Source organism: Mustelus asterias, chromosome 23, assembly GCF_964213995.1.
Source record: "Mustelus asterias chromosome 23, sMusAst1.hap1.1, whole genome shotgun sequence".
Taxonomy (NCBI): Eukaryota; Metazoa; Chordata; class Chondrichthyes; order Carcharhiniformes; family Triakidae; genus Mustelus; species Mustelus asterias.
The window spans coordinates 49,312,822-49,335,645 of NC_135823.1; the positions used below are offsets into that span (position 1 = coordinate 49,312,822).

Below are 22,824 nucleotides of genomic sequence, written 5' to 3' on the forward strand. Positions count from 1 at the left end.
CAAAACTAGCCTCAGCTTTTTCAGCAACAGGATTATTTACTGTGTTACTATTTATCAATATGCATCTATGACAAATGAGATTTAATCCCATTCCACACTGCATCCAGGAAGCAAACAGCATCAGCTAAACATGTTGGACAGCTTTGCCTCTTAGTGTCATATAGAGTTAATAAACTGAGAAGTGGGACACAAACTAATGTTAGGTAGATGCTTTGAGCACATTTCTTGTAACGGCCTTAAGGGCAGATAATGATTGATGACAACAACAGATGGCTTCAAGTACTTCTAATTATAACCCCCTTATTTCTGCTAAAATGGCCCTTTAAGAACACTGAAAGGGAGGAGAGAAAAGCTCCTCTTACAGTGCATCACCTGTCCAACTGAAGAATTGTATGAACCCTTGAGGCAATTACCTGTCTGAAGACAGCTGTACAATAAACCTTATGGTCAGGAAAACAGAGGTGGGTTTGAGTGACCTATATTTGTATTGCTAAATATTATCAAAAAGGGATAGATTTAAGTGGGCTTAATGTAATGTTTCGGCGTAGGAAAAGGTACAACTCTAGTTAGATCCATGTTGAACAAAAGGTGTTTTTTTATGTATGGGTTTTTTTGGTTTCAGTTCAAACTGTAGCTGTAATGTGCTGAGAGTTTATGACATGTAAAGTAAATAAAAGATTGGAGAAATAATGAGATATTGCTTAGCAACCAAGGGCCACTTTTAGGGAAAGACCTTTCTGAGTTTAGTTTTAACTGGAAACCAGAGTAGGAACTTAACAGTGTAAAAGGGAACATCTCTCACAGCTTTGCTAGAAGAAGAGCTATATAATGGAGCATGGGGCAAGGAAGCAAGTGCCAGCAACCTAAATCAGCTAATTAAGAAAACTAAAGAAATGAAGAGAAGTTTCCATGAAGTCTGAAATTAAAGGGACACAGGAAACTGGAACTGGAACAGGACACTATTCATTGCAACCCCAGACAAAGAGAAGGAGTTTGCTAGTCTAAAGTGTTTCCAAGGTTTATGATATCTTACCTGTGAAGCGACAGCTGAAGTAATTGTGGAGCAATTGGTGGCTGGATTTCAAAGTTTGTGTCAAAGCTTAAAAACATTCAAGACATAGGAATATTGAAAGGAGAGTTATAAAACCTGGAAGCGGATCCTTGTTGGGAATTGTTGAGAGAAAGCACTGCTTGAAAGAAGGTTGTAACGTGTGTCTTTTTGAAAGTGGAGTTTGGAATCACTCATGTGGAATCCAGTGAGAAAAGCTGGCTCATGTTGTAAGAATAAACTGAGAGATTTGAGGAGAAATCCACAGAAGTTCACTTGGTTTCAGAGTGGTGTCTCTGACCACTGACAGTCTACAGGTTTAAAGGGACTGTGTGTTTACACCGAGAACTTAACAGCATTTGACATATTTGTAACCTGTGTTACAAATTTGTGAACATTTATGAGGACAAGTGGGAGTGAAGGAATATTATAGTCAAACTTTTCATGTTTAATCAATGGGCCTGATTTTACCAAAACTTTGCACCTGAAATCGCGGTAAAGTTGGGCGTCGGGCCTTTAACGTGATTTGCACCCGAATCCGAGCAGATCGCACCTTTATCGACACCCGCTTCGGGCGCGGGTCCGGCCCGTGCCCGAATTGGGCGGCGCGACGATTTAAATACATTTGCATACATTTTAATCGACTTAATGAACCGCACGCCCAACTCTACTGCCAAATCCCACTTTACTGTCTTCTGGCCCGATCCGCGTCCGCGCTGCAACAGCTCTCTGACCTAGGTCATCCTCCGGTTGGGGCGGGAGGGGGTTGGGAGGGGAGGGGGTGTGAACGATCATCCGGGGGGCGGGGGGGGGGGGGGGGGTGACGTCTCATCCTCTGGTCGGGGGAGGGGTTCCGCTGCCAGTCTGCGGCTGATGCCTCCTGCCGGAGTGGATGTGCCATCCCACAAAACCTTCAGGATGAAGCAATTCCTCGCTAAGATGATGAAGCCATCTCTCCCGCTCTCTTGCCCCTGCAGGGAAGAGTAATCTGTGGCTGGTAGTGTACCAGTGATGGTGTATGCCTTTACAGGCCCAGCCTGGTCCTTCTCCAGTGTCTCCTCTTGGACTTGTACTGATCTTGTAGCCGGTTTTCATGCAGACCCACTGTGGAATTGGCCGGTACTGCTTCATTTTCTTAGCGAGGAATCGCTTCATCCTGAAGGTTTTGTGGGGTGGCATGGCCGCATGTCCACTCCGACAGGAGGCATCGGCCGCAGACTGGCAGCCGACCCCCCGCCCCCCGCCCTAACCAGAGGATGAGACGTCACACCCCCTCTCCTCCCCCAAGGGGATGATTGGTCAGACCCCCTCCCCTCCCACCCACCCCAGGGGATGAGATGTCACACCACCGCCCCCCCCAGGGGATGATCGGTCACAACTCTCCCCCCCCCCCCCACCCTGCCCCCAACCAGAGGATGAACGTCAGAGAGCCGTTCTCTCCGCTTTTGCTTTTTGTTTTGCGCCCGGGCGCGCGGTCAGATTTTTTTCAAACTGCGCGTGCACAGTTCAGAACTCCGATCGGTCCGCCAGCGCTAAGCCCCGGCCACAGCTCGGATTGGGCTGAAGCCGGCAAAATGCATTTGGGCACGCTGGAAAGAGGATTCCAGACGTGGATCTATTTGACGCCCGGATTCGGCACTTAGACTCAAAATGGTAAAATTCCCCCCAATGTCTTTTTCTTGCTGTGAACAGCTGATTGGCAGATTTGTGACTCTGTTCCTCCAAGTTCTCTGAAAAAAGTGAAAGTGATGGTCTTTTGAACTAGTGTTCCATTCTGGGATCTTTCCATCCTACAGTATCAACTGGAATTGTAACAGTAAGATCTTAGAAACAATGGTCAATGCTACAAAGCACACTGATTAATAAGAGGCTAGTTTTCCACCATTTCTGAAGATAGTACATTGAAGGGCAGCTGCACAAAGCAATAACTTAAAGACTGCTAATGAGGACACAATGAGCCCAATACGAATTTACTCAAAGTCTATTCAATTACACGGAGATAAAATCAGGCATAATAATCCAGAAGATCAAAACTTGTCAGTTTTAGTTCACAAAAATCACAGAACTATTACAGCACAGGAGGCTATTCTCTCCATAGTGTCTGCACCTGCTCTCCAAACGAGCAATCCACCTAACATTCTTCTGCCTTCGCCCCGGAACCCTGAACATATCGTTTTTAGATAACAATCTAATTCTCTTTTTAATGCTTTATTTGTTTCCATCACAGTTTCAGGCAGTGCATTCCAGACCTTAACCACTCGAATGGTCATCTTCTCATTTGTTTTTTCAAACAATGTTGTTTTTAACAAAGATCCAGCTGTATCCTCTTAATCCCTCTTTCACATAGACAGTGTCTGATGCTAATGTGCAGCTTTAAAAAAGTACCAGTAGTCCTCCATCACCCTGTCCAAAGGTTCAAGTACATGAGAACCAAAGATGTTAAACATTAGTAACAGTTCATCATAGCTGGGGCCTGTCAACCAATGTTTCAATACACAACCAGGTTCCAGCAGTGCCATTGGGTAGCAGTGTTGGGGTACTGGGCCAAACTCCAAGTTCCGTCAGGAAGCCAGACCAGAGCCCAACAATTTTTTTCTTTTTGGCATAAATGTGAAGATAGGATATTTCGATCCAGGAGTAATTCCACTGACAAATTAGGGATCCTTTGTAGTAAAACAAACTTTATTTAATAAGTTTAAATATAACTAACAAATGAAGCAACTTAACTTTTAATGGTTGAACAATATTTAAAAATGAAAGGAAGCAATTTTACTTTCTAGCTTATGACTGTTCTAGTTCCAAATAAGCCCATTCATGCATAGATCAAAACCACTTTTAAAATAAATACAGTTAGCAAACGCAGGTACACTTGCTATAAATTGTGTTAAGAGTCTTGAAGTTTTCAGAGAGATTTTGTTGAGAGAGAGTTTTCTCAGTAACCGCCTGCACATGCCTCTGGCGTTAGCAGACCTCTATCAGCAACTGCCTAGTTTTTCTCTGGTACTGACCTAGCTCTGCACATTAAACACATTATCACATGACCACGCTAATCAACTTCCCACGGAATTGTTTGTGTAAACAAAAGTCTATTAGCTCTATTAAATTAACAAATTCCTAGCCGAAATGAGTAATTAACTTCCTTTTACAAACCTTGAGCTAAATGTTTTCCAAACACACCTGTAGAATAAAGCTGAAGTTTTAAACATTCTACAGAAAAAAACAACATATATAGATCTATAGCAACTGCCTACTATTATCACAGTAATCAGGAGTGGAAATTCTAGCTAGGAATCATATGGCAACTAGATTTGCACGAAGTACTCTTAAGCATGGTCTAACCAAGGTTTGACACAGATTAGTGACAATTATGCTCTCACTCACTGCCTTCCAGCTGAAACCAGCTAGTTTCGCACAAACTTCACAACTTTCCTGTTTTAGAAAAGTTAGCATCTAATTTCACAGAGCATATATGCAGCTTATCATTTTTAGCAAAGTTCATATACAGTTCCGGAGATGGCTGGACTGATGTATGAGGAAAGATTGACTGGGTTAGGATTGTTTTCGCTGGAGTTCAGATGAATGAGGGGGGATCTCATAGAGACTGATAAAATTCTAACAGGTCTACACAGGGTAAATACAGGGAGGATGTTCTTGATGGTGGGGGAGTCCAGAACCAGCGGTCACAGTCTGAGGATTCAGGATAGACCATTTAGGACGGAGGTGAGGAGATATTTCTTCACCAAAGAGTAGTGAGCCTGTGGAATTTATTACCACAGGAAGTAGTTGATGCTAAAACATTGAATGTATTCAAGAGGCAGCTGGATATAGCACTTGGGGCGAATAGAATCAAAGATTATGGGGAAAAAGCAGGATTAGGCTATTGAGTTAGATGATCAGCCATGATCATAATGAATGGCGGAGCAGGCTCGAAGAGCCAAATGGTCTCCTCCTGCTCCTATCTTCTATGTTTCTCAACTTTAAATGTCCAATCTGTGATGTTATCACTGCAGGGATTTAACCTGCAACATTTCAGTGTGAAATAATACAGTTCTGTCCGGTTCATTTAAAAAAGTCCAATAACGAGTTTACTCTGTTATTACAACATTTAGTTTTCGCTGCTATCCATCAACAGATACCAAGAAAGTGATGGTTTTGCCTGCCAAACATCCCAGTCTCCTCCAAGACCAGATTCATTGGTAAGATGGTTAATGCTGTGAGGAATGGGAGGTTTTTAAAAAAAAATCATATAAAAATAAACTAAACCCACAAGCCACATCAATTATAAATTCAGATCAGACAGGAGAGAAAAATCATAGGAAAGTGGGCTAGGTGTAACAATATAATTACTTAATGTTTGCGTTAAACTGGATCAGAGCAGTGCATCTTTATTTATTTTACTTCAAGGCTTCATTTGGGGTTTTCAAAGAAGCAAAGGCTGGTAATCATGGACCACCGTCACAGGCACTTGGCCATACAATCAGGTGAAAAATAATCAAGTGCCTCTAAAGTAGTGTAGTAAATCATTCAGTTATATCAAACGTGGACATCTAGGGATGGGAAATAAATGCTAGCCATGCTAGCAATTCCTAGATCACAAAAATGAATCTTTTAAAGCCTCCTTTCCTAGGGCCAAGGGATAAGCAGGAGGCCAAATTGCAACAAACTTTTTGTCAGGAGTCAAAAACCCTATACTGCTGCCTCACAGCACCAATGACCTGGGTTCAATTCTGGCCTTGGGTCAGTGCCTGTGTGGAGTTTGCACGTTCTCCTCATGTCTGCATGGGTTTCCTCCCACAGTCCAAAGATGTGCAGGTTAGGCAGATGCAAAAATTGCTCCTTATGTCAGGGGGATTAACAGGGCAAATATCTGGGGTTACAGGGCATTACAGGTTACAGGGCCTGGGTGGGATTGTTGTCCGTGCAGGCTCGATGGGCCAGATTGCCTCCTTCTGTACTGTAGGGATTCTATGATGATTCTATCAGGTGGAACCGGGAATTTCTTGCCAGTAACTGTACCTTCATTGCAAATCTTGTGAAGTATGTGATGGAGACACCAATTGCATGATGAATTTCCAAATTATCCCACCTGAAGCACCAGATAAGAATACAAGAAACTTGATCAGAAACCAAATGAAATAGGAGCTGGGGTAGGCCATTTAGCCCATTGAGCCCATTCTGCTATTTAATAAGGCTATGGCTGAACTGATTGCGGCAGCCTGAACTCCACTTTCCTGCCTGCCCCCATAACCTTTGTCGATCAAAAATCTAATTCAGCCTTGAATATATTCAATGGCCCATCCTCTATCTCTGGGAAAGAGAATTCTAACAATCTGCGAAGAAAAATAAATCTCATCTGTCTTAAATGGGAGGCCCTTTATTTTTAAACTGTGCCTCCTAGTTCCAGACTCCCCCAAAAGGAAAATATCCTCCCAGCATTCACCTGTCAAGTCCCCTAAGAATCCGATACGTTTCGATAAGATCACCTCTCATTCTTCCAAACTCCAATGAGTATGGGTCTAACCTGCTCAACCGTAGAATCATAGAATCCCAACAGTGCAGAAGGAGGCCATGTCACCCATCGAGCCTGCACTGACTCTCCAACAGAGCATCTTACCTAGGCCCACAACCCAACCTATCCCCATATTCCTCCGCATTTAGCATACTTAATCCACCTAACCTATATCTTGGGACACTAAGGGACAAAATAGCACCAACCTGCACATCTATGGACTGTGGAAGGAAACTGGAGAAGCGGCATGGTGGTTAACACTGCTGCCTCACAGCTCCAGAGACCCGAGTTCAATTTGGGCCTTGGATGACTCTGTGTGGAGTTTGCACATTCTCCCTGTGTCTGCGTGAGTTTCCTCCGGGTGCTCCAGTTTCCTCCCACAGTCCAAAGACATGCAGGTGGATTGGCCATGCTAAATTGCCCTTCAGTGCCCCAAAATGTGCAGTTAGATGGATTAGCATTGGTAAATATATGGGGTTACAGCGATAGGACAGGGGAGGGGGCCTGGGTAAGATACTCTGTCAGAGAGTTGGTCCAGACTTAATGGGCCGAATGGCCTCTTCTGCACTGTAGGGATTCTATGAAATCCAGACATACATAGGGAGAATGTGCGAACTCCACACAGAGAGTCACCCAAGGCTGGAACTGAACCCCTATCCCTGGAGCTGGGAGGCAGCAGAGCTAACCACTGTGCTGCCCCTAGAGCCTGCCCAACTATTCAGTAAGATCATGGCTGATTTTCTGTCTCAACTACTCCAATCCCCAAAATCTTCAACTCACTTAAAATCTAAAAAAAATCAATCCCAGTCTTGAATATATTTCACCAAAAAAGCATCCACAGCCCTCTGTGGTACTGAATTCCAAAGATCGACAACCCTTTTACATAGAAACATAGAAAAACTACAGCACAAAACAGGCCCTTCGGCCCCACAAGTTGTGCCGAACATATCCCTACCTTTTAGGCCTACCTATAACCCTCCATCCTATTAAGTCCCATGTACTCAATAGAAACATAGAAAAACATTGAAATGACCATTCCCTGATCCTGAGTATATAGCCCCCGAGTTCTGGACAGTCCAGCCAGGATAAACAACTGCCCAGCACCTATCCTGCCAAACCCTCCCAGAATCTCATATGCTGCAAAGAGATGGTCTTTAAACCTGGTACAGAATTTATCCTCCTGACTATACTGTCCTCTACCATTACAACAATCCTTTTTGCTTCCCCCACTCCAATGGCACCCTCCACCATGGTGCTGAGGTCAGTTTGCTGATCCACCCTGTGTGCTCTCGTCCACACAGACAGGAAGAAAGAATCTCATTCCTATTGGATGAAGGCAAAGGTCGAGACTCCTACAGGCCTGCACCTGGGGAAAAAAAACACTAGAAATCCTGGAAAGTACTCAGCAGACCTGACAATGTCTATGGAGAGAGAAACAGAGTTAACACTGCAGGTTTAATCAAAATTGCACCAGTGATGGCTTTATCTGTCTGACTGGCAGTCACGTTCTCCTGTTCCTCACCACTAACCAGATCTGCACAACTTCCGAGCCTAAGGAGTGTGACTGCCCCCTGGATCAAAGTGTCTACATGATTCTCCACTTCTCTGATGCCCTGTAATGTCTGGACTTCAGACTCCAACAAACAACTCTGGGCTGAAGCTCAAGATGAAGATACTGCAGATGTGGCTGGCTGGGACTGCTGTGCTCTCCCCAAACTCCCACATTGCCTGCACTGACACTCCTATATAACCATGCTTTATTTCTTTAATTTAGTCTATGAATTTAATCAACTTAGCTTATAGTTTTTTTTAAAAACTAATTGTTTGATCAAGTTTAAATTATAGATAGAGTAGCCTATATGTTTACCTGCAACACAAACAACTACAAGTGTTGGTGGCAAGAAGCAGGACTGCCATCACCCTTTGCTTTAAATTCCCAACTTTTAACACACTGTTTGTTATGCACTCGGGGTCAGTAAATTCATGGCTGAACCCATCCCTCCACTCACTCAACATCACACTAAGAAGGTATTGCTGGGTGTATGAGCTTATTTGAGCACAAGCACAAACAACCATGCATCACAAAACTGCACGACTGACTGTCCACAGAAAGCAGAGTGTTCAATTCCTGTATATTACAAATAAAAGAACAATGGAACAATCTGTAGACACAGCAAGAGGTCTGCTTTAAAGAAGCTCATCCTTATTATCCCACCACCCACCATATGAATGACTACCATTTAAGTTAACACTGGAGAAAAGTTCAATCGTGATTAAACTGATGTGAATAGAATTAATACAGCCACGACTTGATAACTTTAATAAGACTCAATATCATACTCATACTGAACTTTCAACAGACCAATTAAGGAAAAATCCCTTGGACATAGGTTTCATTTATCAGTAGCCACATTAAAAAAGCACAAGAAACAAGGCGAGAAACAGATCAGATGATGTGGGCAAAACTGATGTTAAGAACACCAGAGACTTCAGTCTAGACTCATGGTGCTGGGAAAATATCTAAAATTAGAAAAAGACATATAAACACAAAGAATCATTTCATTAATTGATGTTTCGGACAAACAAGCAAGAACTATAGTTTCTCACACAATCTTTAACATCATTATACAAAACAAAGACTTTCCTAGTGGGGCTCCTTTGCTGCCCTGGCCAATATAGAAACATTTACATCTACAGCACAGGCCTGTAGAACATCATGGATGCTGCATACTCTGGAGTAACTAAATGCACAGTGACGAAGGGCAATTGTAAGTCAGTGTCTAGCCGGTTCTCACCTGCACATTTAGTTTCACCTTTGTATTTGATTCAGGAAAGGTGAAAACACTGAAGACAATTTATTTCCCCGAGTACTATGTCAGTAACGCAGTCCACACAGTCCCTGAAATCTTACAATGAATATTAGTGCCTGAGCTCACCCTGCATTTATATGACAATCCTTTATTCCTCACTTTACAAAAGACATCAGCCCAAATTTATAAAATTCATAAACTAATATTTGCACAGTTTCAAGGTTGTGATTAATAGTCCGCAACAGAAGATGACCAGAAAACACACGCGTGATCAGCAGGAAGGATAATAATCCTGTCAAGTTTCTCAATGCCTCAGTTGGTAAAGGCATTACCCAGTATGTTACCGAGTCATAAGGATGAGAAATGCCAACAGAATCAGTGATGGAAGCAGAATCCAGAAAAGCCTTTATAAATATTTCAGAAAGACTTAAACGAGTATAAGGAAAGGATAGCAAAGTGGGAATAAGTAAGAGCCAAAACAGTCACAATGGCCAGCCTTTCTGTGCTGTATTATTCTGGCTTCTAAGTCCTTAGCTTGATGTACAATCTGAGCCAAATACATGACAGAAACAGGGAACAATCTTTTGCTAACAGTTCTGTGTTACTGTATATCTTTTCATTTAGATTGTATGGAAGCCAAAGCCCCAGGATATTTAAAAGTAAAATGGAAACCAGGCTACTGCAAGGATTTCTTCTGTGTAACAAGATAACAAATGGATTCTTAATTGCTTTGCAGAAGAGATTTCTGTTCACTGTCCATATGCGTGACCAGGGAAGTAATCGTTCAGGCCCAGTGTGGAAGAGGTACTAAGTTCAAAAGTTTTGTTTAAACAGTTGAACAATGATCTAGCAGCGTTCTTTAAAATAATTCAATGCAGGATCTAAAATTGCTCAACCCAGCTTGAAGTGAGTTTCTTAAGTTTACACACAAGACAGAAAAGGCTGGAAATCTCACCTGCATTTTGCCATGCTCCCACTGGTGGAGTAGGTGACCACCTACTTAGTGGTCTTGCAATTTTCTGCAGGGACTTTTTACATTTTTTTTCCAGGGTAATCCAAAACATCCAAGAAAAAAAGTTTGACCATTTGAATAGAATAAAGTTTCTCCAGACTTTTCAACACATTTTACAGCAGGACATCAGTTCCAATTCATGTATGATTTCAATGTTTCAGTAATCATTTGATACAATATTGAAACACTTACCTTCTTGTGCAAAAGGCACCAGTCCTACTTACAAGGGCAACAGATCGTTCTTTAGAACTGAAGTGGACCGTTCCTGTCTCTGCATACCTGGAAGTTTTCAAAAAATTAATTACGTTACTTTCAATTCCACTGTTTTCCTTTCTCTCTTTATCCCCCATCCAGACAATAAACAATTATCAAACAGGAAAGAAAAATTCAACAGGGAGTGCCCTTTCAAAACACACTCTCTACAAAGAATTTTGTTCAAACTTAAGTCAATTTAAATGCACTGGTTCACTAAATTCAGGGAAGGACAGGGAAGTGTGTAGGCCAGTACACTGTATATTAACTTGAAATTAAATACTTGACAAAGGAATTAACATTTACAAAGTGCAACCAAGCAGCATTCCCTTCATGTTCAATTCTTAGATAAATTTTATAACTGAAATTCAAGTTTTGATCTTACCCTTCCAATCATCCACTTTGCTCTCAATTTTGTATCAAGGCTTGATACAAGCACGACCATTTCACTGCAAAATTCAAATTGGCTGTTGTTTCCCATTCAATCAGAATCAACAGCCCTTGGCTAAAAGGAGGATTTTACAAAAGAACTTCAAGTATCAGAACTGCTGCAGTTAAACAGCCCCCAGGATATACAGTGCTAGACCTACACTTACAATCTATATTTAATGGTGCAGTTTAGGTGTATATGTTAGGGAAGAATCAACATGATACACTTCAGAAGGGAAAGCTAAAGTGATAATAAGATAGTGGATTGCTAAAATAATGCCAATACACTAAGGTTACAAATCGGCTCTCTGTGCGCAAACTGCAATTCAATTTCCTAGAGTAAAATACTAAGCGATATAGCAGTGCATGTCCTTTTCTGAGAGTCCAGGTTCTTGTTGGGTTAAGCTTCTATGCTTCTGAGTATCTCTTCATTCCCTCATCTAAATAAGAATATCCAACCACAGGATGGTGTCACTGATTCAAGCATATACCACATGTAACTAACAGAAGCAGTAACCCTGGTTTGTTTTTTCCCCCAACTGCCCCAGCTTGGGGATACCGAGCTAACTGCATCAATCTACTGAGATTCCAGCAAAGGTTGGTTAATGGCATAAACCCAAAGGATCAAACAGGTTTGTGCAGTTCAGTACCTCATGGTGCATTGTACTAAGTCTTAAAATAAAGCAGGGGAAGAGGAAAGGTGGCAATAAATAATGTCCTCAACATCGACCTGGATCCCATGAAGTCTCATGGCACCAGGTCAAATATGGGCAAGGAAACCTTCTGCTGATTACCACGGACCACCTCCCTCAGATGATGAATCAGTACTCCTCCATGTCAAACACCGCGTGGAGGGAACACCAAAGGTGGCAAGGGTGCAGAATATACTCTGGGTGGGGGACTTCAATGTTCATCACCAAGACTGGCTTGGTAGTATCATGATGTGGAGATGCCGGCGTTGGACTGGGGTAAACACAGTAAGAAGTTTAACAACACCAGGTTAAAGTCCAACAGGTTTATTTGGTAGCAAAAGCCACACAAGCTTTCGGAGCTCTAAGCCCCTTCTTCAGGTGAGTGGGAATTCTGTTCACAAACAGAGCTTATAAAGACACAGACTCAATTTACATGAATAATGGTTGGAATGCGAATACTTACAACTAATCAAGTCTTTAAGAAACAAAACAATGTGAGTGGAGAGAGCATCAAGACAGGCTAAAAAGATGTGTATTGTCTCCAGACAAGACAGCCAGTGAAACTCTGCAGGTCCACGCAACTGTGGGAGTTACAAATAGTGTGACATGAACCCAATATCCCGGTTGAGGCTGTCCTCATGTGTGCGGAACTTGGCTATCAGTTTCTGCTCAGCGACTCTGCGCTGTCGTGTGTCGCGAAGGCCGCCTTGGAGAACGCTTACCCGTTAAGATTGTGGTGACTAGGGGAATTTCACTGTAACTTCATTGCAGTGTAATATAAGCCTTACTTGTGACTAATAAATAAACTTTTAACTTTAACTGCTGAGATTTTCCAGCATTTTCTCTTTTGGTTTCAGATTCCAGCATCCACAGTAATTTGCTTTTATTATGAGGGAAAATCATACTTGACCTCATCCTCACTAACCCACCTGCCGCAGATGCATCTGTCCATGACAGTATTGTTAAGAATGACCGCTGCACAGTCCTTAAGAAGACAAAGTCCCGTCTTCACAATGAGAACACCCTCCATCACGTTATGTGACACTACCACCGTGCTAAACGGGATAGAATTCAAATAAATCTAGCAGCTCAAAACTGGGCATCCATGAGGCGCTGTGGGCCATCAGCAGCAGCAGAATTGTACTCAACCACAATCTGTAACCTCAGCATATCACCCACTCTACATTACCACCAAGCCAGGAGATCAGCCCTGGTTCAATGAAGAATGCAGGAGGGCATGTCAGGTGCAACACCAGGTATACCTAAAATGAGGCGTCAACATGGTGAAGCTACAAAACACGACTACTTGAGTGCCAAACAACACAAGCAAAAAGTAATAGACAGAGTTAAGCGATCCCACAACCAACGGATCAGATCCAAGCTCTGCAGTCCTGCCACATCCAGCATGAATGGTGGTGGACAATGAAACAGTTTACTGGAGGAGGAGGCTCCACAAATATCCCCATCTTCAATGATCGATGAGCCTCCAAGCACATCAATACAAAAGATAAGGCTGAAGCATTCACAACAATCTTCAGCCAAAGGTGCCGAGTGAATGACCCATCTCGGCCTCCTCCCAGCATCACAGAACTCAGTCTTCAACCAATTCGATCCACTCCACGTGATATCATAAACAGCTGACGGCACTGAATATTGCAACGGCAATGGGCCCTAACAATATTCTGGTAATAATCCCGAATGCTTGTGCTCCAGAACTTGCCACACTGTTAGCCAAGCTTTTCCAGTATAGCTACAACATAGATCTACCCGCCATGTGGAAAATTGTCCAGGTATGACCTTTACATAAGAAACAGGACAAATCCAACCCGGCCAATTACTGCCCCATCAGTCTACTCTCAATCATCAGCAAAGGATAGAAGGGGTAATCAACAGTACTATCAAGTGGCACTTACTCAGCAATAACCTGCTCACGGTCAATCAGTTTGGATTCCACCAGGGTCACTCAGCTCCTGATCTCCTTACAGCCTTCATAGAAATCATAGAAACCCTACAGTGCAGAAGGAGGCCATTCGGCCCATCGAGTCTGCACCGACCACAATCCCACCCAGGCCCTACCCCCACATATTTTACCCACTAATCCCTCTAACCTACGCATCCCAGGACTCTAAGGGGCAATTTTTTTTAACCTGGCCAATCAACCTAACCCGCACATCTTTGGACTGTGGGAGGAAACCGGAGCACCCGGAGGAAACCCACGCAGACACGAGGAGAATGTGCAAACTCCACACAGACAGTGACCCGAGCCGGGAATCGAACCCGGGACCCTGGAGCTGTGAAGCAGCAATGCTAGCCACTGTGCTACCGTGCCGTCCTTGATTCAGACATGGACAAAAGAACTGAATGTCTGAGGTGAGGTGAGAGTGTCTGCCCTTGACATTAAGGCAGCATTTGACCAAGTATAGAATCAAGAAGCCCTAGCAAAACTGGAGTCAATGATGATCAAGGGAAAAACTCTTCACTTGTTGGAGTCATACCTGGCACAAAGGAAGATGGTTGTGGTGGTTAGCGGTCAATCAGTTCAGTTCCAGGACATCACTGTAGAATTCCTCAGGTTAGTGTCAGTTGCTTCATCAATGATCTTACTTCCATCACAAGGTCAGAATGGGGATGTTTGCTGATGATTGCACAATGTTTGGTATCATTTGCAACTCCTCAGATACTGAAGCGGTCGATGTCCAAATGCAGCAAGACTTGCGACATATCCAGGCTTGGACTGACAAATGGCAAGTAACATTCATGCCACACAATGACCATCTCCAACAAGAGAGGATCTAACCATCTTCCCATGACATTCAATGGCATTACTATTACTGAATCCCCAATATCAACATCCTGCATGTTACCATTGACCAGAAACTAAACTGGACTAGCCATAATTCACCTCCTGACTCCCCAAAGCCTATTCACCATCTACAAGGCAAAAGTCGGGAGTGTAAAGGAATACTCTGCACTTGCCTGGATGAGTGCAGCTCCAACAACACTCAAGAAGCTTGATGCCATCCAGGACAGAGCAGTCTGCTTGATTGCTATCCCTTCCACAAATATTCAATCCCTCTCAGAGTGGCAATGTGTGTACCATCTACAAGATGCACTGCAGGAATTTACCAAGGTTCCTTAGGCAGCACTTTCCTAACCCACAACCACTACCTATGGAGAAGGACAAGGGTAGCAGATATCCGGAAACACCACCACTTGGATGTTCCCCTCCAAGTCATTCACTATCCTGACTGGAAATATATCACTGTTCCTCCACTGTCATTGGCAAAAAAATCCTGGAATTCTCTCCTTAACAGCACTGTGGGTATACCTACACTGCCGGGACTGCAGCGGCTCAATAAGGAAGCTCGGGATGACCATATCTAGTAAATGAAAAAATGTTAAGCCCTTGTGTTTATTGCAGATGGGGTGGTAGAGCATGAGGGGGCAGAGTGCAGGGGGAGGAAGAAGAAAGAATAGAGATGGTGAAGGTTAAAGTTCAATCAATAATAGTTAATGATGCCAGAAACAAGGAAACAAAAACAAGATTCATTCAAAAGCATCACTCATTTCCTTTCTGTTTTTTTTGTCCCATCTACATTTGGGTTCCTTTCAAACTGGAAAGTTTAGAACTCACATCACCACAAACCAAACTAAATCCCGACCTCCAACTCAGTACAGATTCTTCACCCTGGCCCCAATCAGAAGATAATTCTGCTTGCTTAGCTAGTTTCTGCTTAATGTTAAATTGGTTACCATTTGAAAGCTGTTTCAGAGCCTGGCTGAATGTGAATATGAGGGAGAGAGGATAAAATGGAAAGTGAAAACAAAGACTTTCACATAACAGGACAACAACGCAGCCTCTAAATGGCAACTGTATCCTCACAAAGGCCACTTTGACATTTCCAATTTCAACACCAAGTCATGTTTTCCTATTTGTCCTGCATTGTGAGCAGATTTGAGTCAATGTTCCACACCCAGCTGTCCTTGAGTCTTTTCATGAAATACCTTACAGGCAACAGACAAAAGAGAATTTCAGCCCATCAGTTCGTGTTGGATTTTGGATCCTGGAGAAGAAAGGGCAGAGCACCACTACACGGACTCACAAGCTGCTGCCTTTTAATCAGTGCGCTCCCCAAACTGAATAAAAATCACCCTGAATATTTCAGACTCTGGATTTTCTTACATTGACAGTAAAATGGGCAGGCGACAGAGCAAGATTTGGTGGTTAATGTCAGCAGTACTGGGGCATGCAGGGGATTCAAAACATACCACCTGTTCCTGGCCAAGACATTGTCCAATAAGAAGTGGCAGATTGTTGCCAAATTTCCCCTAGATCGAGGACCAAAACTAACCAGAACTCCTAAATAGTAAAACCCCTCCGTACAGATAAGATAAGGAAGGATTGTAGAAAAAGAGATAATCAGCCATGGATATCTAAGGAAATAAAGGAGGGTATCAAACTGAAAGAAAATGCATACAAAGTGGCAAAGATTAGTGGGAACTTAGAGGATTGGGAAATCTTTAAAGGTCAGCAGAAAGCCACAAAAAAAGCTATAAAGAAAAGTAAGCTGGATTATGAGAGTAAACTAGCTCAGAATATAAAAACAGGCAGCAAAAGTTTCTACAAATATATAAAATGAAAAAGAGTGGCTAAAGTAAACATTGGTCCTTTAGAGGATGAGAAAGGGGATGTAATAACTGGAAATGAGAAAATGGTTGAGGCATTGAACAGGTATTTTGTGTCAGTCTTCACAGTGGAAGACACAAATATCATGCCAAAAATTGATGACAGGAAGGCTATGGCAGGTGAGAACCTAGAAACTATTATTACGAAAGAGGTAGTGTTGGGCAAGTTAATGGGGCTAAAGGTAGACAAGTCTCCTGGTCCTGATGGAATGCATCCCAGGGTACTAAAAGAGATGGCGGGAGAAATATCAAATGCACTAGTGGTAATTTACCAAAATTCGCTGGACTTTGGGATGGTTCCCACAGATTGGAAAACAGCACATGTGACGCTACTGCTTAAAAAAGGAGGTAGACAAAAGGCGGGTAACTATAGGCCGGTTAGTTTAACTTCTGTAGCAGGGAAAATGCTTGAATCCATCATCAAGGAAGAAATAGCGAGACATCTGGATATAAATTGTCCCACTGGTAAGACGCAACATGGGTTCATGAAGGGCAGGTCATGTTTGACTAATTTGGTGGAATTCTTTGAGAACATTACATGTGCAGTGGACAATGGGGAACCTGTGGATGTGGTGTATCTGGATTTCCAGAAGGCATTTGACAAGGTGCCGCACCAAAGACTGCTACATAAGATAAAGGTGCACGTTATTACAGATAACGTATTAGCATGGATAGAGGATTGGTTAACTAACAGAAAGCAAAGAGTGGGGGTAAATGGGTGTTTTTCTGGTTGGCGATCAGTGACTAGTGGTGTGCCTCAGGGATCAGTGTTAGGACCGCAATTGTTTACGATTTACATAGATGATTTGGAGTTGGGGACCAAGTGTAATGTATCAAAATTCGCAGCTGACACTAAGATGAGTGGCAGAGGAAAGTATGCAGAGGATGCTGAAAGTCTGCAAAGGGATATAGATAGTCTAAGTGAGTGGGCGAGGGTCTGACAGATGGAGTATAATGCTGGTAAATGTGAGGTCATCCATTTTGGTAGGAATAACAGCAAAATGGACTATTCTTTAAATGGTAAAAAATTGCAACATGCTGCTGTGCAGAGGAACCTTGGTGTCCTTGTGCAGGAATCTCAAGGAGTTGGTTTGCAGGTGCAGCAGGTAATTAAGGCGGCAAATGGAATTTTGTCCTTCATTGCTAGAGGGATGGAGTTTAAAAACAGCGAGGTTATGTTGCAGATGTATAAGGTGCTGGTGAGGCCACGCCTGGAATACTGTGTACAGTTTTGGTCTCCTTACTTGAGAAAGGATATACTGGCTCTGGAGGAGGTGCAAAGGAGATTCCGGAGTTGAGAGGATTGGCTTATGAGGAGAGACTGAGTAGACTGGGGCTATACTCATTGGAATTCAGAAAAATATGGGGAGATCTTATAGAAACATATAAGATTATGAAGGGAATAGATAAGATAGAAGCAGGGAAGTTGTTTCCACTGGCGGGTGAAACTAGAACTAGGGGGCATAGCCTCAAAATAAGGGGAAGCAGATTTAGGACTGAGTTGAGGAGGAACTTCTTCACACAAAGGGTTACGAATCTGTGGAATTCCCGGCTCAATGAAGCAGTTGAGGCTACCTCATTGAATGTTTTTAAGGCAAGAATAGATAAATTTTTGAACAGTAAATGAATTAAGGGTTATGGTGAGCGGGCGGGGTAAGTGGAGCTGAGTCCACAAAATGATCAGCCATGATCTTATTGAATGGTGGAGCAGGCTCGAGGGGCCAGATGGCCTACTCCTGCTCCTAGTTCTTATGTTCATACAGAGCAAGAATCAAATAGAACAAGAAACAATAGAATCAATGAAAGGTACTGTTCTACCTGATAGGTTAATGATCCAGTTTGGAAATGCTACAGTACAAGCAAGACATTAAACAACATCCTAGATACACAACCCATTGGAGCCACACAAAGCAGGTCACACTAAGGGGATTTTAGTTCTTTCTAATGGCCAGGCATCATCATCAAAGCACATGATGGGCCTGGAGCAGCAACAACAACTTGGCATTTATATAACACCTTTAAAGCACTAAAACCTCAATGGAGTGTTAACAAAATCTGACATTGGGCCAAATTAGGGGATGATAGGGCAGATGTCCAAAAGCTTAGTGAAAAGGTAGGCTTTGAGGAGAACCTTAAATGAGGCGAGAGAGATAGAGAGGCAGAGGGGTTAATGGAGGGAATTCCAGAGCTTAGGGTCTCCACAGCTGAAGGCACAGTAACAAATTGAGAGGTGATTAAAATTAGGGGTGTACAAGTGGCTGTAATTGGAGAAACAGAGAGATCAAGGGTTGCAAAGGCTCCTTTGTATTGTGTAGACTCAGATAGCAACAGCAACTCGAATGGTAACACCAATGATGGGGTGTATTCTGGTGACAAAAATCAATCCACAATTCAGAAGCTGCAAAAATTATTAATTGTGCAAAAAGAATAAAAGGACTTGCAGTGAAGAGCAAGAAAAAAAATGACAATAATTTAAAGAAGGGGTTCATATAATCCAAAATTCAAACAGACAGCCTGATGGGTTATGGATCTCAGTTGGATCCCACGATGAAATTACAGCTTTGTACTTTAATAGGTGCAGTAAGAGAATCATAGCAATTGTTATTCCATTGTGTTACTGGGTAGAGGGGAGGCACCTGGTAGTTATATGCTCTGTAGAAATGTCATTGATTGTATGATTCTGCAGATGCATTGTAATAGCCTGACAATTTCTTCCATGCTTTGCTGAAGCAAAATTACAAGGGATTTAATCTCCTTATACATACTATACAGAGACCAAATGGAAGCTGGAAGTGCATTATAATTATAATGCACTTTCTTGAGAAGCACTAAGAGGTACTGATGAGAAATGTTCAGATGAACAAGCTAAGTTCAAGCTTTTTACAGGGCATGGGTTGTGCAAATTTAAATTTTGCAGTTGGCAAAGTGGGAGTTGAAAAAACTGAACCAAATATACAGTTGCAACCGCAGGCATATACACTCAACCTGCGCAACTGATCCTTCACAGCAATTGGGCGCTTAGAGAGGTGGGCTCTCAACAGCCACACTGAGTACAGAACTACCGTCAATCCTAGAGGTCAACAAATCCCCAGCAACTGCAATGGGAAACAGCAGTCACCAAGGGCCCCAGGAACAACATTCTCCAGGCATGGAACATCAGCCAATCTCAACACACACGTGTTCCATCAAGAGGCCTGCACAATTCAAAGGCTATGTATGCAATGCATTTAGTGTCTGACGAGTAGAACAAACAGTGTTAATGCATGAGAACTGTAGAAAACTTGGATAACTCAGACACAGAGGATCGTGAATGCTTCTTTTGTTGAGTAGGAAATGGGAATGTTTTATCTTTTATTTGAGATGAAAAGGGAGATGTTTGGGTTTTGAAATCTAACCAGTCTGAATGACAGCTCTGGCTTTCTGTAGTCATGTAACTATATCACATGGCTGCCTCAAGAATCAGATATTTTGGGTCAGTTCAATAAAGCATCTCACAGAAGCAGACACTGAAGAAGATCGCTGTCTTTATGCATGAAAGACACACATACGCGGGAAGTTTCAACTTCCCACTGCTGATTTTACCCTGTTCAGACTGCTCCGTGACTCCAATGAAAATGGGATCAGATGGCCAGAACCATAGCAAATTTGGGCTGTTTGTGCTATATATACCCTAGTTGTCACATGGATTTACTTGAAGCTTTTTATAGGAGGTATAATACCAGTGTAACTTGTGGAATGAAGGGGACTGAACATTGTGCAATGGGAAGGGGGGGAGAGAGCGAACACTGCCAGGGGAGCAACACTGTCAGTGAGAGGAAGTTGAGCAGTGTTGGGTTGACAGCTCAATTTAACAACAACACAAGTCAATGAACCGAACACAGACCTTAAGACACATGTCTTCAGCTCATGATAAGAAAAGGGAGTGTGGCAGTATTGAAATTACACCTGAAAACTGTTCGCCCTCGTCTCCCTACTGGAGCTGGCAACGGAAGGTGCAAAAGGCTCCAACATAAGTGGGCAGATTAAATCGTAGTCAGCATCGGACATAACCTCTCTTAGGCTGACCAGAAGATCTGGGCCATAACATTTGTTTTACATGCAGTAATAGAGCAGGACACTTGTACAAGAGTACTGCAGTGTGTTTTTTTTTTACTGGCTTTGAATGATATACATGATGTGGAGATGCCGACGTTGGACTGGGGTAAGCACAGTAAGAAGTCTCACAACACCAGGTTAAAGTCCAACAGGTTTATTTGGTAGCAAATACCATAAGCTACGACAACGGATGAATGAACACCGCTCGACAATCACCAGGCAAGACTGTTCTCTTCCTGTGGGGGAGCACTTCAGCAGTCACGGGCATTCAGCCTTGGATCTTCAGGTAAGCGTTCTCCAAGGCGGCCTTCACGACACACGACAGCACAGAGTCGCTGAGCAGAAACTGATAGCCAAGTTCCGCACACATGAGGACGGCCTAAACCGGGATGTTGGATTTATGTCACATTATCAGTAACCCCCACAGCTTTCCCCCTGATCTTGCATAATCTCACTAGCTGTTCTGTCTGGAGACAATACACATCTCTTTAACCTGTGTTTAATGTTCCCTCCACCCACATTATCTGTACCTTTTAAGACCTGGCTGGCTGTAGAGATTTGCATTCTAATTAGTATTCTGTAACTTGATTTCTGTGTCTGTGCACTGTTGGAGAACAGATAACCACTCCATCTGACGAAGGAGCAGCACGCTCCGAAAGCTTATGGTATTTGCTACCAAATAAACCTGTTGGACTTTAACCTGGTGTTGTGAGACTTCTTACTTTGAATGATATAGACAACATTTTTGCCAATTTAATCAAACCCAACAGTTAAAACACAAATATCTTAAATCCAGTAATCACCATTATTTTTATTAAACATATTCATTTGAAGTGGACAATTTGGAAAACCACCCAAAGTCAAAGGAGAGAAATCAATGTATTTAAGGCAAAGGGAAATAAACCAGATGAAAGGGTAGTGGATATTTCAGTAAAAGCTGGCAGACGGGTAGGTGGGTCTCCTTGCAGCTCCTGGCAATTCTCTTTCCAGACAGGAAACGAACCAAACTCCATGGGAAACATTAACTGAATAAACAGGAACCACCATAATATTAGCTACACCCACTCTCATTAAAACAACAGGCTAACAGAGGCACATTGCTGGACCTATGTTTGCTAATCTTGTGTACGGTGAATTTCCTGTTAGGCAGTTTCAAAAGTCTTAACTTCCAGATCATCAAGAGAACAGGGAAAAAGAGGTTTGGAGAATATAAGCCCCCACAGGAAGTTTGTTAAGACCCTGTTAGAGGCAGCAGTATTGATCAAAATTTTTAAAAGGAAAGTGCAGAATTATTTCAGAAAGGAAATTGCAGGAGTATTCATTAAGTGTAGGAGAATGGGACAGATTGGATAGTATCAGAAAAACTCAACCTTTTAACATTTAACTATCAGGACATGGGCATCATTACATTTATTGCTCATCCCTAGTCTTACTGAGGAGGTGGTGGTGAGCCTTCTGTTTGAGACAACTGAATGTATTTTGCTAAGAATTGCATGTAGCCCAAAGCAAATTCAGTTGCAAGTTTCCTTCCTAAAGGGCACTAATGAACCAGTTGGAATCGTAACCACAATCCAACAGGTTCATGGTAATTTATAATGATACCAACTCTTGCAGCTTTTAAAAATAAACATTTTTATTTCTGAAACTACCATGATGCAATTTGAATGTACCTTCACTGGATTATGAGTGTTGTAGCATAATCACAAGCAGCAATGTGTTAAAAACTTGTTAGACTTATTTTTAATCGTTTCTATGAAACAGAATTTGTAAAAGCATTGTGAACAATTTTACATGGGACACTCGCCATGAGTGGGGAATACATGTGAAAATTGGCAAAAAAAAAGATAATTTTTTGTGCTGCTGGCAAAAGGAAAAATATTGTCCAGTCCGTGAGTGGTGTGCAGGGGGCTGCAGGGATTTGGGGGGGGCGGGGGGGGGGGGGGGGGGGGGGGGGGGGGGGGGAGAGAGCAGATGACGCCCTGCTCTTCTTCACAACTGTGCCACAGGATCTTTTTCATTTACCTGAGACAGCAGATGGAACTTCAGCCTAATTCTTATCAGAAAGGCACGTCTGACAGTGCAGTACTCCCTCAGTACTGCACTGGGGGTGATAATCTAGATCTTTCGTCACTGGAGAAGATCTTCAATGCCCAACCTTCCAACTCAGAAATTACTGAGCCATGGCAGATGCTAAATGAAATTTTCAATGCACTGCCAAATTAGGAGACTTTTCACTTTGAACCCAAAATTACTGGAAAATGGACAAAAACTCCAAAAAAATTGCTCAAGAC

The 22,824-nt window shown here is 42.6% G+C and overlaps 2 protein-coding genes across 6 annotated transcripts in view; one reads left to right on the forward strand and one right to left on the reverse strand.

Annotated features, from left to right (window-relative positions):
* The window catches only part of glis2b (GLIS family zinc finger 2b), a 457,410-nt gene that overhangs the window by 285,280 nt on the left and 149,306 nt on the right, over nt 1-22,824 (forward strand). The gene's annotated exons all lie outside the window — the stretch shown is intronic.
* Nucleotides 1-22,824, reverse strand: part of capn15 (calpain 15) — a 266,791-nt gene that overhangs the window by 204,499 nt on the left and 39,468 nt on the right. For 4 of the 5 annotated variants that reach the window (XR_013500686.1, XR_013500685.1, XR_013500684.1 and 1 more), the window contains exon 2: nt 10,572-10,658. The exons of the other annotated variant lie outside the window; for it this stretch is intronic. The gene's annotated coding sequence lies outside the window, so the exon portion shown is untranslated. The remainder of the gene's footprint in view (nt 1-10,571; nt 10,659-22,824) is intronic. 5 annotated transcript variants of the gene reach the window in all.